This window comes from Rattus norvegicus, chromosome 10 (assembly GCF_021556685.1).
Source record: "Rattus norvegicus strain SHRSP/BbbUtx chromosome 10, alternate assembly SHRSP_T2T, whole genome shotgun sequence".
NCBI classification, from domain to species: Eukaryota; Metazoa; Chordata; class Mammalia; order Rodentia; family Muridae; genus Rattus; species Rattus norvegicus.
Window position 1 is genome coordinate 106,256,299 of NC_141543.1, and position 13,815 is coordinate 106,270,113.

The following is a 13,815-nucleotide window of genomic DNA, read 5'->3' on the forward strand; positions in this document are numbered from 1 at the left end:
GAGGGAAGTGTGTCAGGGGCTGTAGGGACGACGGGTACAGCTCACAGAGCACCCTGGCCTGCTCTCAGCTCTGTCTCAGGTCCCAGCCCCAAACCTATCAATGGATCTTTCCACTTGAAAGAGCAGTGGGCACTGGATCATGCAGATGGGATTTAAGAGTCTTAAGGGGTGGGGGTGGGGATGCTGTGGCTGAAAATAGAGTGCTGGGCCTACCAACCCTCAGGTACAAAGATTTAGTTGGGTGAGTAAACTAGACTGCCAACTGGCAGGGATGGGTAGGGAAAGGAGAGCCCTGCTTCCTGGTGTGAGTCACTTACTGTGGGGTGATCCACATGCCAAGAGCTCAGCCAGAGGCGGTTTTCTCCTTCTATGGACAGGTCTCTTCCTTCACTTTTTCTCCTCTCCTGTTTCCTCTCCCTGCTGCCTGGGGCAGATCATCCCAAGGGCAGCTTTCATTCATTCCTTCATTCCTTCCTTCATTCTCCCATCATTCCTTTATTTGCCCATCCATTCACCTTTCCACTCATTCATTCACCCACCCATCCATCCATTCATCTATCTATCCATCTACCCACCAATCCATCCACCCACCCATTCACCCACCCACCCATCTATCCATCCATCCATCCATTTATCCATCCATCCATCCATCCGCCCACCCATTCATCCATCCATCCATCCATCCACCTACCCATCCATCCATCCATCCACCCATCCACCCACCTACCCATCCATCCATCCATCCATCCATCCATCCATCCATCCATTTATCCACCCACACATTCATCCATCCATCCATCCATCCACCTACCCATCCATCCACCCATCCACCCACCCATCCATCCATCCATCCATCCATCCATCCATCCATCTACCTACCTACCCATCCATCCATCCATCTACCTACCCATCCATCCACCCACCCATCCATCCATCCATCCATCCACCCATCCATCCACCCACCTACCCATCCATCCATCCATCCACCCATCTATCCATACATCTATCCACTCAATATTTCATCTACTTCCTGTAGAGCATTCAGGGACCTGCTTCACAACAGGCAGAAGGCTGGGCACAGGGAAGCATAGGACAAAACCCCTGCCCTATATAGACTTCTGGGTTTATAGGGGTATAGATATGCCTCTCTCCACTCACTTCTCTGCTTTAGGACTGTGGGCAGGGAGGAGGACCTCTTCAGAGGCAGTCCTCAGTAAGCGGATGTAACAGCTTCCTGTTGACGAACTGAAAAGCTGGATGCTCCACATTTATGTTAGAGACTGGCCATCAGGGCCGGGGAGGAGGCTCAGTGGGTATAAGTACTCGAGACACAAGTGCAAGGGTCTGAGTTTGATCCCCAGAACCCACGTAAAAAGCTGGATGTGTGGTTTGCTCAGTGGGTGAAATGCTTACCATACAAGTCTGGCGACCTGAGTTTGGTGCCTGGAGCTCATGGAAAGGTGGAGGGAGAGGCCTGAGTACTTAGAGTTGTCCTCTGACCTCCACACCATGGCGCATGACTCCCCCACCCACCCCCTACAGATAATCATTTAAATTAAAAAAAAATAATGTAATCATTGGACCTGGTTCTTCCTCCGAGCCCCATGCTCCCAGAAATGAGGCTCGGACTCAAAAGATATTTACAAATACCTTGGTCATATAGCTAGACTCTTCCCTGACTAGACATAACTTAAAATATCTCATTTATTCTAGCCTACATTCTGCTACACATGTGGCTGGTTACCTGTGCTCAGGCATCAGGCATCTGTCTCCTTCTGTCTTCCCAGGCAAATCTTCCCGCACCTGGCTCTATCCCACAGTTCTTTGTCCCTCCCAGATGTTCCACCTCCTATTTCCTTCCTAAGCCATAGGCCGCATAGCCTTGTTAATTGACAAGTGACACATCCATACATTACACAAGATATTCTCTCTACAAATGGAAAAGTAGGACATGTAGCGAGAGAACCTGTAATCCCAGCCCTGCTTCAGCAAGGTGGAAGGTGGAAACAGGTCCCTGAAGCCTGGAGGCCAGCCAGCCTGGTGCTGGAGTGAGTATCCAAGAGATCATGTCCCGAGTAAGGTGAAAGGTGTGGACTGAGACATCAGATTGCCTTCCAACCATAACACATGTGCCTGCATGCACACACACACATGCACACAAAATGGCCATCAGGGTTGACTGCCCTGATGGATGAAAAGCTAAGGTGATGGATTTCATGCCGTCCTTAGCCTGTGCTTAGAGTGAAGGGGGAGAAAGAGTCAAGTGGGATGGCCTGTACCCAGCATCCCCATGGGGGAACATTTTCTCCATCAAGAATAGGCAACCTCGGGCTGGAGAGATGGCTCAGGGGTTAAGAGCACCGACTGCTCTTCTAGAGGTCCTGAGTTCAAATCCCAGCCACCACATGGTGGCTCACAACCATCTATCATGAGATCTGATGCCCTCTTCTGGTGTGTCTGAAGACAGCTACAGAGAACTTATATGTAATAAATAAATATTAAAAAGAATAGGCAGCCTTGTCCAGCCAGTCAAGGATCTCAGTGGTGCCATGTTGTGAGCATTTCCTGGGGAGATGTGAACATCTAGTGGCCCAGATGGGGCTCAACCCAAAGAAACAATTGTATTCTAGTCTGGCTTGGTGAGGAGCATGGGTGAAGGGCTACTTACAGGATCCTGGCTGACCCCCTCCAAACAGTTGTACCAGTGAAAGTCCTGCTCCCTTATAGGTGCAGGTTTCCCTCAAATCTCTACGCATGGAGTTTCCCTACTTCAGCTCCCTTTCCACCTCCTATGCACTCCAGCACCCCCTCACCTACAGGTGGGACAGAATTTCATGCTAGGGGCATGAAGGGAGCATGCAGGGGGGATTGGTTGTTCGAAAGTCTCATAGGTGTGGCAGTTACGTATGCTGTGCCTTCAAGGTGGTGGCGGCCATGTCCAGGGCTCTCCAACATCTCTGGGGAGCACGTGTGTGTGTGTGTGTGTGCGTGCGCGCGCGCGCGCGCGCACGCACGCACGCAAGAATTTGTCAGATCAAAATGGAGTCACTTATGTCGAACCCTTACAGAAGTCATTGTCTTAGTCTACTCTGCCTTGCTTCTTGACCTTTTGACTAAGATCAAGTGCAAAATACTGGAGACTGGGAAATTTTTTAGGAGAAAGAGGTTTATTTAATTTAGGGTTTTGGAGTCTGGGAGGGTCACGTTAGGAGGCTGTAATGGGTAAGAACCTTCTTGATGACGGGGGCTCTGCAGGTCTACAGGCAGGATGGGCTCCAAACAGGGCAAGAGATGCAAAGCAGACGCTGAGAAGAATTTTAAACAGATACATTTCATCTCTAAATTAATTATGTTTGCTTGTGTATGTGAGTGCACACGTGAGTGTGCCCACATACCAAGGTGTGTCAAGGTGTGCATGGAGCGATCCAAGGACAAGTTGGTAGGAGTCAGTTCTCTCCTACCAAGAAAGTTTCGGGGATTGAACTAGTATTCTCAGGCTTGGCAGCAAGTGCCTATAGCCTCTGAGCCATCTCATCGGCCCAGTGGGCTTTTCTTTTCTTCCCTTCTCCTTTTCCTCCGCCTCCTCCTTCTCTAAAATGACACGGTTTCTTTGTGTAGCCTTGGCTATAGTGGAACTCACTCTGTAGACCCCAAAACTCTGCCTGCTTTTGCTTCCTGAATGCTGAGATTAAAAGCGTGTGCCACCGTACCCTGCTCCCAACAAGCCTATTCCTGAGATAACACGTCAACCCAGTAACCTATGTCCTAATCCCCATCCTTTCTCTGAGAAGTCCTGGTAAGGTATTGACAGTGTAGCAGAAGCCAGGGGCCTGGAACCAGACCAATGACTCGTTGCAATGAGCATTTGCAAAAGTGTGGTCAAAATGGTATTCTGTGTGACACATAGCAACACACTACAGCTTCCACAAGAGGTTTCTTTTTTTTCTTTTTCTTTTGAGGGGGAGGTTGTAAGGGTAGAGGGAGGGTATGAAGACACAGGGATTCGGGTGTATGATGTGAAATTCACAAAGAATCAATAAAAAGATATATATACATATATATGTATATATATGGCAGTCTGAACAGAAGAAGAAGAGGAAGAAGAGAAGAGAAAGGAGGAGGAGGAAGAGGAGGAAGAGGAGAAAAGGAGGAGGAGGAAGAAGAAGAGGAGGAGGAGGAGGAGGAAAAGTCGTTCAGATAACTGAACCCAGAGCCTCAAGGATGCTAACCAGGCACCCTACCACTCAGCCATGTCCTAGTTCTAACCCTCTCTTTACTGTTTTGTTAAGAGACTGGAGTCTTATTAAATTGCCCAGGTTGACCTTATACTCAATATGTAACTCAGGCAGGCCTTGAACTTGCTATTCTCCTGCCTCCGTTTCACCTGGGCCTACTGCACTACAAGTGTTAAACATTCAGTATCTGTTCTGATGCAATCATCAAAGTAGAGACATTCACGAAAGGCGTAGACGCCCGTGATGACAGTAACTGTCACCAAAGGCTGAGCAAACCACAGCACACAAGTCATGATGACCTTGCACAAAGAACCCTTGCAGCACAGCATCAGCCCAGAAGCTGTCTGTCCAGCCTTGCACCAACTCCACCTTAATACTGACCTTTGCAGCCCAGGACCATTGCTTCAACATGGTTTTACAACCTCCCGGACCTTCCTGTTAACCCTCACCTTTCTTGACTCTCTTGCCCTGTGGCACCTCGCGTCCCCTATGGCACATGTACTCCATGTTGCAATCTCACTGTACCCCATAAGCTCTTTTCTCACCTGCTCAGTGTAGCTCGACACAGTATCCCCCCAGAGGGAGGGTGTGCTGAGTATTATGTCAGTTCCACACAAGCCAGATCGTTTGGGAAGAGGGAACTTAGATTGAGAAAATGCTCCCGCCCGACTGGTCTGTGGGCAGGCCTGTGTTCATTTCCTTGATTGATGACTGATGTGGGGGGGGGGGGGGTCCGTTCGCAGTGGGTGGTGCCATCCCTGAGCTATGGTCCTGGGTTCTATAACAAAGCAGGCTGAGCCACCCAGAGAAGCAAGCTAGTAAGTTAGCACTTCTCTACGGCCTCTGCATCAGCTCCGGCCTCAGGCTCCTGCCCTGAGTTCCCTCTGCGACTTCCCTCAGTGATGGTTTGTGGTGAGGGAGTGTACGTGAAATAAACCCTCCCCACGTTGCTTTTGGTCATGGTGTTTTATCACAGCAAGGGGAACCCTGAGACAGAGGGGGTTTGGAGTATTCCTATTCATCCAGGTTATCGGCCAACTGGGTCCTTGTCCCAATCCCCAGAACCTATGATATATTTTAGTTAAAAGATACTTTCCTTCGGTGATGGCATGTGGACTTTGAGTGAGACTCTGCGTGTGGGTAAAATGAGTCCGAATTATCAAGGTATTTTCAATTGTGTGCAAGAGTGTGAAGAGAGTCTGTGGTAGCTGTTAACCAGGGCGGAGAAGGATGAAGGAGCTGGATAGCTCTGAAGATGGACGTTCGGACCACAAGCCAGGGAGTTCAGGGGATCGCTGGCAACGGGAAAAGGTAAGTGAGGGACTCCCCCTAGAGGCTGCAGGAGGAACAGCACATCAACGCCTTGATTTAAGAATTTCGATCCAGAGATGTAAGGTGGTAAATTTGTGTTGCTTTAAGACACTATAACCCCCCCCCCCCCAAAAAAAGACACTATAACCCACGGAATGGTTTTGGTTTCTTTATCAAAAATCAAGTGCCCATAAGTGTGTGGGTTTATTTCTGGGTCTTCAATTCCATTGATCAACGTGTCTGTCTCCGTACCAATACCATGGAGTTCTTATCACTATTGCTCTGTAATACAGCTTGAAATCAGGGATGGTGATTTCCCCCAGAAGTTCTTTTATTGTTGAGAATTGTTTTTGGTTTTGTTTTTTTTTAATCTTGGGTTTTTAACTTTTCCATATGAAGTTGAGAACTGCTCTTTCAAGGTCTGTAAAAGATGTGTTGGAATTTTGATGGGGATTGCATTGAATCTGTAGGTTGCTTTCGGTAAGATGGCCATTTTTGCTAGGTTAATCCTACCTATCCATGAGTATAGACCCTTAGGGGCTCTCAGAGACTGAACCATCAACCAAAGAACATACACAGGCTGGGCCTAGGCCTCCCCACACATATATAGCAGATATGCACTTCGGTCTTGATGTGGGTCCTGAACAACTAGAGCCGGTGGTAGGGGGCGGGGGCTTTGGGGGTGGGCTAACCCAAAAACTGTTGCCTCTGTGTGGGATATGTTCTTCTAGCTGGGCTGCCTTGTCTGGCCTTGGGGGGAGAGGATGTGCTTAGCCTTACAGAGACTTGATGTGCCAGGGTGGGGGATACCCACCTGCTCAGAGAAGGGGAGGGGATGAGAAGAAGGATTGTTGGAAGGGATGATGGGGAGGGGGCAATGAGCTGGCTGTAAAGTGAATAAGTAAAAAATAAATAAAGAAAAGACACTGACCGGTGACTGCAACTACAAGCCATGAGCTTGAGAAGATTGGCTGCGGGTCAATGAGCCCAGCTAGAGATGGGGTCCCATGGGCAGTGGGGCCAGGGGCAGCCCCTGAACAAAGCGGGGTAGAAATGGCCCCAGGGAGGGCTTGGTTCACTACTGAGGAGACAAGTCCTCAGAAAGAAGCCAAGTCTCCTCAAGGCCTGTGTATTGAAGGCTTGGCTGCCAGTCTGTAGAATGCCTACCTCCCAATGCCATCACAGTGGCAATTAAATTCAACCCGAGACCAGCTGTGGTGGCTCACGCCAGTGATCCGAGGCAGAAGGACCACAGAGGGTCTGAGGTTATTCTGGGCTACAAAGTGAATTGCAGGGCAGCTGGGCTATGGAGTGAGACCTTGTCTCTGAAAACAAACTAAACAATATAAACAATTTTAAAGCGAGTCCGAGAGAGGACATTCAAAGCACAGGAAGATTCAGTGCTATGTCACTCAACAGTGGGGACAGGTTCTGAGAAACGAGTTTGTGGACAGTTTACCATTGTGTGAGTGATTAAACAAGCCTGTGGGCTAGACTAACCTGTTACACACCTGCGCGCACACACACACACACACACACACACACCTGCACACACACATATACACACACACCTGCACACACACACAAACACCACACACATACACACACACCTGCACACACACACACACACACACACTCACACACGCACATGCACACAGAGACAAAGACAGAGAGTCACCCAGAGAGAGACACAGAGAGATGGAGGGGGAGAGGGAGAGGGAGAGGGAGAGGGAGAGGGAGAGGGAGAGGGAGAGGGAGAGGGAGAGGGAGAGGGAGAGGGAACACACAAGCACATAATGCTCCTAGGGCCACTATGAACAAGACAACGTGAGATTAGATTAAGCACAAGAGAAAGTAATGCATAAAAAACATGATGGGGCCAGTGAGGAGGCTCAGCTTACTTGCTGTGTAAGTGCGTTGACCCGAGATTGATCCCCAGAACCATGTGGATATAGGAGAGAACTGGCATTGTAAAGTAAACCTCTGACCTCCACATGTATGCTGTGGCATGCGTGTGCCCCTCATGGCACACGCGCGCACACACACACACACTCTTACACACTCACATTCACACTCATACACTCATATACAGTCACACTCTCTTTCACACACTCATACACAGTCACATCCACTCACACTCACACACATACACACACTTACATATACACTCACACAACTCTCACAACTCTCACACACTCACACTCACACGCTCACATTCACGCTCATATACACACTCAAACACACTCACACACACTCACATTCACACTCATATACACACTCAAACATACTCACACTCATATACACGTGATAAACTAGGACTGTAAAAGACTGCTATATAACTATTTTACAGAAAACCTTAGTAAATAGAGAGATTACCTTTAATTTAAAACATATTTATATATGCATAAGTGTACACACATATATGTATATATTTAAGGAAGTGTCTCACATAGCCCAGGTTAGCCTCAAACTTGCTATGTAGCTAAGGATAACCTTGACCTTTTGCCTCTACATGACCCACCATGACCAGATTTATTGTTTTTCAGTGTTGGAACCAAACCTATGGCTTGGAACATGCAAGGTAAACAAATTATCAACAGGGGCACTTCTCCAATCCCACATGCTATAGTTTTATACTCCTGGCAAGGCTGTAGATGTGTTCATACCACACTATACACCCACAAGTGATGGTTTCTGCGACAATGTTAGGCAGCTCTGACGTCACAAGGGAATAATTGTCATCTCTTGACATTCTTTGAGGTCTAACATCACATATATGGTCTGTCATTGACTAGATGTGGTTCTGTGGCTTGTGAATCTACCAGGCCATTTTGCACATATTCACGTAGATGTGGTCCTCATGTTCATGTTTCCCCAGCCATGTGGATGTCAGTCTTCCCCTCCCCAGAACCCCTTCCAGCCCCTTAGTGTTTTCATACCACAAAAGTCTCAGATATTATTTTACATTCTCATGTAAGAGCCACAGCACCATCCCATAATATTCCACAGCATGACTATGCTTGGTAAGCGTTCTACCACTACACTACATGCCCATCCCTTACTTTAAATTCTTAGCTAAATTCAGGAATCCATGAACCAGGCTCAGTGGTGGGTAAGACTACTGGAGGAGCAGCTGCAAAGTCATCTATACACCCCCCATCCTTAAAAAAATCAATTAATTAACTAATTAATTAATTATGCTTACCAATGGAATGTATTTTAAGTTAGTCCTCAACCGTCAGTTCAGAAGATTAGCGAAGGATGGCTGACTCCAAAGTTTTAAACCACAACCTCAAGGCAGGATAGCAAGTTCAAGGTCAGCCTAGAGTATATAAATAGACTTTGTCCAATGGGAGGAAGGAAGGAAGGAAGGAAGAAAGAAGAAAGGAAGGAAGAAGGAAGGAAGGAAGGAAGGAAGAAGGAAATGGCCTGAGGAACACATTGCTTTGTTTTTTTTTGTTTTTTGTTTTTGTTTTTGACATTGCTCTCACTGGGTATGATGGTTTGTACATGCTCAGCCCAAGGAGTGGTACTTTTATAAGGTGTGGCCCTGTTGGAATAGGTGTGGCCTTGTTGGAGTAGGCATGACATTGTGGGCGTGGGATTTAAGACCCTCATTCTAGTTGCCTGGAAGTATTGTGCTAACAGCCTTCAGATGAAGATGTGGAACTCTCAGCATCTCTTGCCTCATGCCTGACTGGACACTGCCATAATCCCACCTTGATGATAATGGACTGAACCTCTGAACCTATAAGCCAGCCTCAATTAAATGCTGTCCTTTATAAGGGTTGCCCTGGGGGCCAGAGAGATGGCTCAGTGGTTAAGAGCACTGATTGCTCTTCCAGAGGTCCTGAATTCAAATTCCAGAAGCCATCTGTAATGAGGTCTGATGCCTTCTGCTGTGTCTTAGGAGTTGCCTTGATCATGGTGTCTGTTCACAGCAGTAAAACCCTAAGACACTGGACCACCCTCAGCATTGGTTTGTGGAGCTGATTCTACCTTGGACCAAAACTGAGAGATTGGACAGCCATATGTCTCCACCCTGTGGCCATGGCTAGAACCACACATGTCTTGCTCTAGCTGTCCAGCCAGGACAGAGAATTTCACATTTTCTGCATCCTGTGACTGAGGGGGAAGAGCTTGAATTAAGGGGAAGAACCAAAAACCCTCGCCTGGCACTCCACTCCCTTGCCCTTCCCTTGATGTGGAAAGCGAACCCAAAACACCCTGATCAAGCGTTTCTTTTGCTGCGCTCAGTTTTCTAGTCCTGATTCTTGAAGTTTTGCATGGGTTGCAGCCTGCCCAAGGGGAAGGGTAGCCACTGTCCCTGTGGTGGGTACATAAAACTGGGGGACAGACTGATAGAGAGTGAGGCAAGAAGACACACAAATATTTTATTTTTTAAAAGATATTTATTTAATGTACATGAGTACACAGTAGCTGTCTTCAGATACACCAAAATCCATTACAGATGGTTGTGAGCCACCATGTGGTTGCTGGGATTTGAACTCAGAACCTCTGGAAGAGCAGTCAGTACTCTTAGCCACTGAGCCATCTCTCAAGCCCCCTTATTTTATTTTATTTTTTTGATACAGGATTTTGTGTACCCCAGGATGGCCTCAAACTTTCCAGGTAGCAAAGGATGGCTTTGAACTCCTGATCCTCCAACCTCCACCTTTCAAGTGCTGGGATTAAAGGTGTGTGTGTGCTGTCATACCCAGTTTTAATTGGTGCTGGGGATAGAAGCCAGGGCTTCCTACATACTAAGGAAGAATTCTATTATTCAAGGCTGTCTGCAATACAATGTATTGTATTCTAGGCCTGAAATACAATGCCCAGTACCCCAGCAATGGTCCTTGTCACACACAATGCCCAGTGTCCCAGCAGTGGTCCTTGTCATCCAGATTCTCTTCTAGACCTGGACTCATTCATGTGCAGCTTCCTTGCTGCCTGCCCAAGGCTCTCACCAGCTTCCTTTGAATTAGACCCTACAAATCTGGACCACCAGCCTCACAACATACTTCTGAAGACCAAGCAACTATCAAACCCAGAATTCTCACCTGCCTGGGCAGGGAAGCGATGTGTGGGAATGGCAGAATCCGTGGACACAGCTCAGTGGAGCCACCAAGAGGAATCATTGACCCCAAAAGACCCTATTTATATGAATTACTCTCCCTCCCTCTTTCCTTCCACCCATCCCTTCCTGCTTCCCACCAATACATAGGTATTTAGTTTTAAATGGAGACAAAGTCTCAAAGGGGCCCGGAGATGAGCTATGCATGGAGGCAGGGTGAAATATGTCCAATAGCAGGGATAAAGAGAGCTAGGTGCTGGGCATGGTGGCCCATGCTTGGGATCAGGAGCTCAATCTTATTCTTGGCTACACGCTGAGCTGAGGAGGCAGTGAACAGAGGGGACAGGTCTCCTGCTGAGGTAGAGGTGAGCAGGCATCATGGTGGCTTCCTGACAGTAACTCTCACATGGTGAAGAGAGTCATATTAAGAGGAAGCGAGCCCAGTGACTGAAGGAAAGACGTGAGGGTCGGATGTCCACGGAGGAGGAGTGTGCATGACCCTCAGAAGACAGAAAGCCGGAGGTGGTGAGAACAGCTGAGGAGGCGTGAACCTGTGAGGTCCAGTTGAACCTCTTCTAGGACCTCTTGAGCGAGACTCATGGAGGTGGTAATCGATGTGATGGCAAGAGGAGTTTAATTCCGACATGTTGGGGTCCTCCCACTGCGAGGGGAGATGATTCTGAGCAGATTTTAACAGGGGATTATAGACCATGCAAACAATTTTGGCAGAATTCAAACAAGTGGGGGCAGAACCTGCACAACGGTAACTAGGCAGGGCACTGTGCACATTTGGTGGAGTGAAACAACTTTCAGATTGGACTCAGTGTACCATTCAAGACTTTCCTAAGTGGGGAAGGGTGTTGGTTGGAAGCCACAGGTAGTTTTGTGTGACAGTTTGGCTTGCAGCTGTTGCAAAGGAACTTAGCCAGGAACTAAACCAGGTTTTTTTCTTCCTGGAATGGAGGTGTCCTTGTGCTCAGAGGTTGTGGTGGGAATTTTCCCACTGGCCCTAGATTGGCCTCCCAACAACTCTGGCTCTTTCAAACTTGCTTGGATTTTTTTATTTTGTAAACAGTTTTGAAGGCGCGGGAATGTATTTTTAAGGCCGAGGATTCTTGAGGAATAGTTATTGTAGAAAAATTGGAAGAAGGAGCTAGAGGCATAGCGCGGCGGCGAAGAGCACCCTCACCGAGGCTCACAGCCGTCTGTAGCTCCAGTCCCAGAGGCGCTGGCACCCTCTTCTGCCCTCTGTGGGTGCTGCCCAGTGTGGTGGGCAGACATTCACGCAGACAGTCACACACATAAAATAAGGTAGACGTAAGTAAGCTTCAGCGCTTGAAAGTAATTAAGAAAAGCTGAGTCATGCCCTACTTAAAGAAAAGCTAAGTCACGCCCCGACTCCGCCAGACCAAATCGCCACTCTTAGACTTTTTGAAACTTTATCTCTACGCTGTCGACTTATTTATAGTTAGCTATAATCCACAAAGACTCACTCCCGTGGGCCCGCCTCCCCCACACTTTGGAAATCGAGCCGGGAGGATTGCTGCAAGTTTGGGGCCAGCCAGGCCTGAAGAGTGAGGCCCGTTCTCAACAAACAAACAAACAAACAGACAAACAAACAAACAATAAGCAAACATCTTAGCGTGTCCTTTTTTTTTTTTTTTGGTTCTTTTTTTTTTCGGAGCTGGGGACCGAACCCAGGGCCTTGCGCTTCCTAGGTAAGTGCTCTACCACTGAGCTAAATCCCCAGCCCCAGCGTGTCCTTTTCTTGAGCTCCCATCCTCCTATTCATGACTTTGTTTCCCACCATTCCTTACTTCCTGTATTTGGAGTTTGTTTATCAACCATCCGCAAGACCCCAGATGGTGCCGTAACCCTGGGGATGGGGAAGTGGGGAACAGTAAACAAGCTTCCTACACCCCGGCTTCCTCTTCTTCCTCCCACTGCTTGTCCCCAACAACGAAATTCTGGTGGTGGCTACCAAGCCGATTGCTCACGTGCTTCTGTAGAAATGAACTATTAAAAGCCTTGGAGCCTCCGAGTTGCCTCTGTGTGTGTGTGTGTGTGTGTGTGTGTGTGTGTGTGTGTGTGTGTGTGTGTGTATGTGTGTGTTTAGGTGTGTAGGGAACACTTTGAGTGGGGTCCTCTTGCCCCATAGTTGCTCCGTGGGATGAACTGAAACGATATTCACTGCTCTTGGGTGTCCTGCGGTGTCTCTGTGAGTCCAAGTTGGATGGAGGACAATGTTGATTTCTGTTACCCTGGCAAGTCTATATGTTGGGAATTTTCCAGCACTAGTTGGTGTGGGAAGTAGACAGTGGCACGCTAGTGACTCATAACAGGGACACATCAGCAAATGAGTCTTTGGAAGACACATCAGAATGTCCTCTCTCCTACATAACTGAGGGACATTCTATGATGCGTGACATCTTGCTGCACCTCTGATGACCCAGATAAATGGCCTAATGACTGATGGATAAGACTAATGTCCAAAGGGCTGGAGTGATGGCTCAGTGGTTAAGAGCACCGGCTACGCTTGCAGAGGACCTTGGTTCAATTCCCAGCACTCACAGCTGTCACTTCAGGTTCAGGGATCTGATGTCCTGTTCTGACCTATGTGGGCCCCAGGCACGTACATAGTACACATACAGACGTGCAGGCAAAACAGCCACATGCATAAAACAAAGATATAGAATTAAAAAGAGTTATTTCTAAGGTGGAGGCCCAGTCAAACAGCTTTGTCAGGGGGTCACACTGGGTGCCACAGCCGTGCTCAGGGACCTCTTGACAGGGACTTTAAACTGTGACTGGTAGGGTTTCTGCTACTCCCTTCTAACCCTGTGCCAGCAGCACTCTTTTTTTTTTCCTTTTTTTTTGGAGCTGGGACCGAACCCAGGGCCTTGCGGTTGCTAGGCAAGCGCTCTACCACTGAGCCAAATCCCCAACCCCTACAGCACTCTTGTTTTACTTTGACTAATGCCATCTGAGGATACCGTATCCTCCCCAGTCAGAGAGGGGACCCGAGTTAACACTGGGGAGATAGCTGTTCCCCGATGAATGGATTTAAGGGAGAAATTGGCAGCCAAATAACGCCTCAATATTTCTTTTTCCTTCCTTCCTCCTGTTAGTTAGTTATTGATGGATTATTGATATATTGGCAGGAATATGGTTATTTGGTTTGTCAGAAGCATCTGG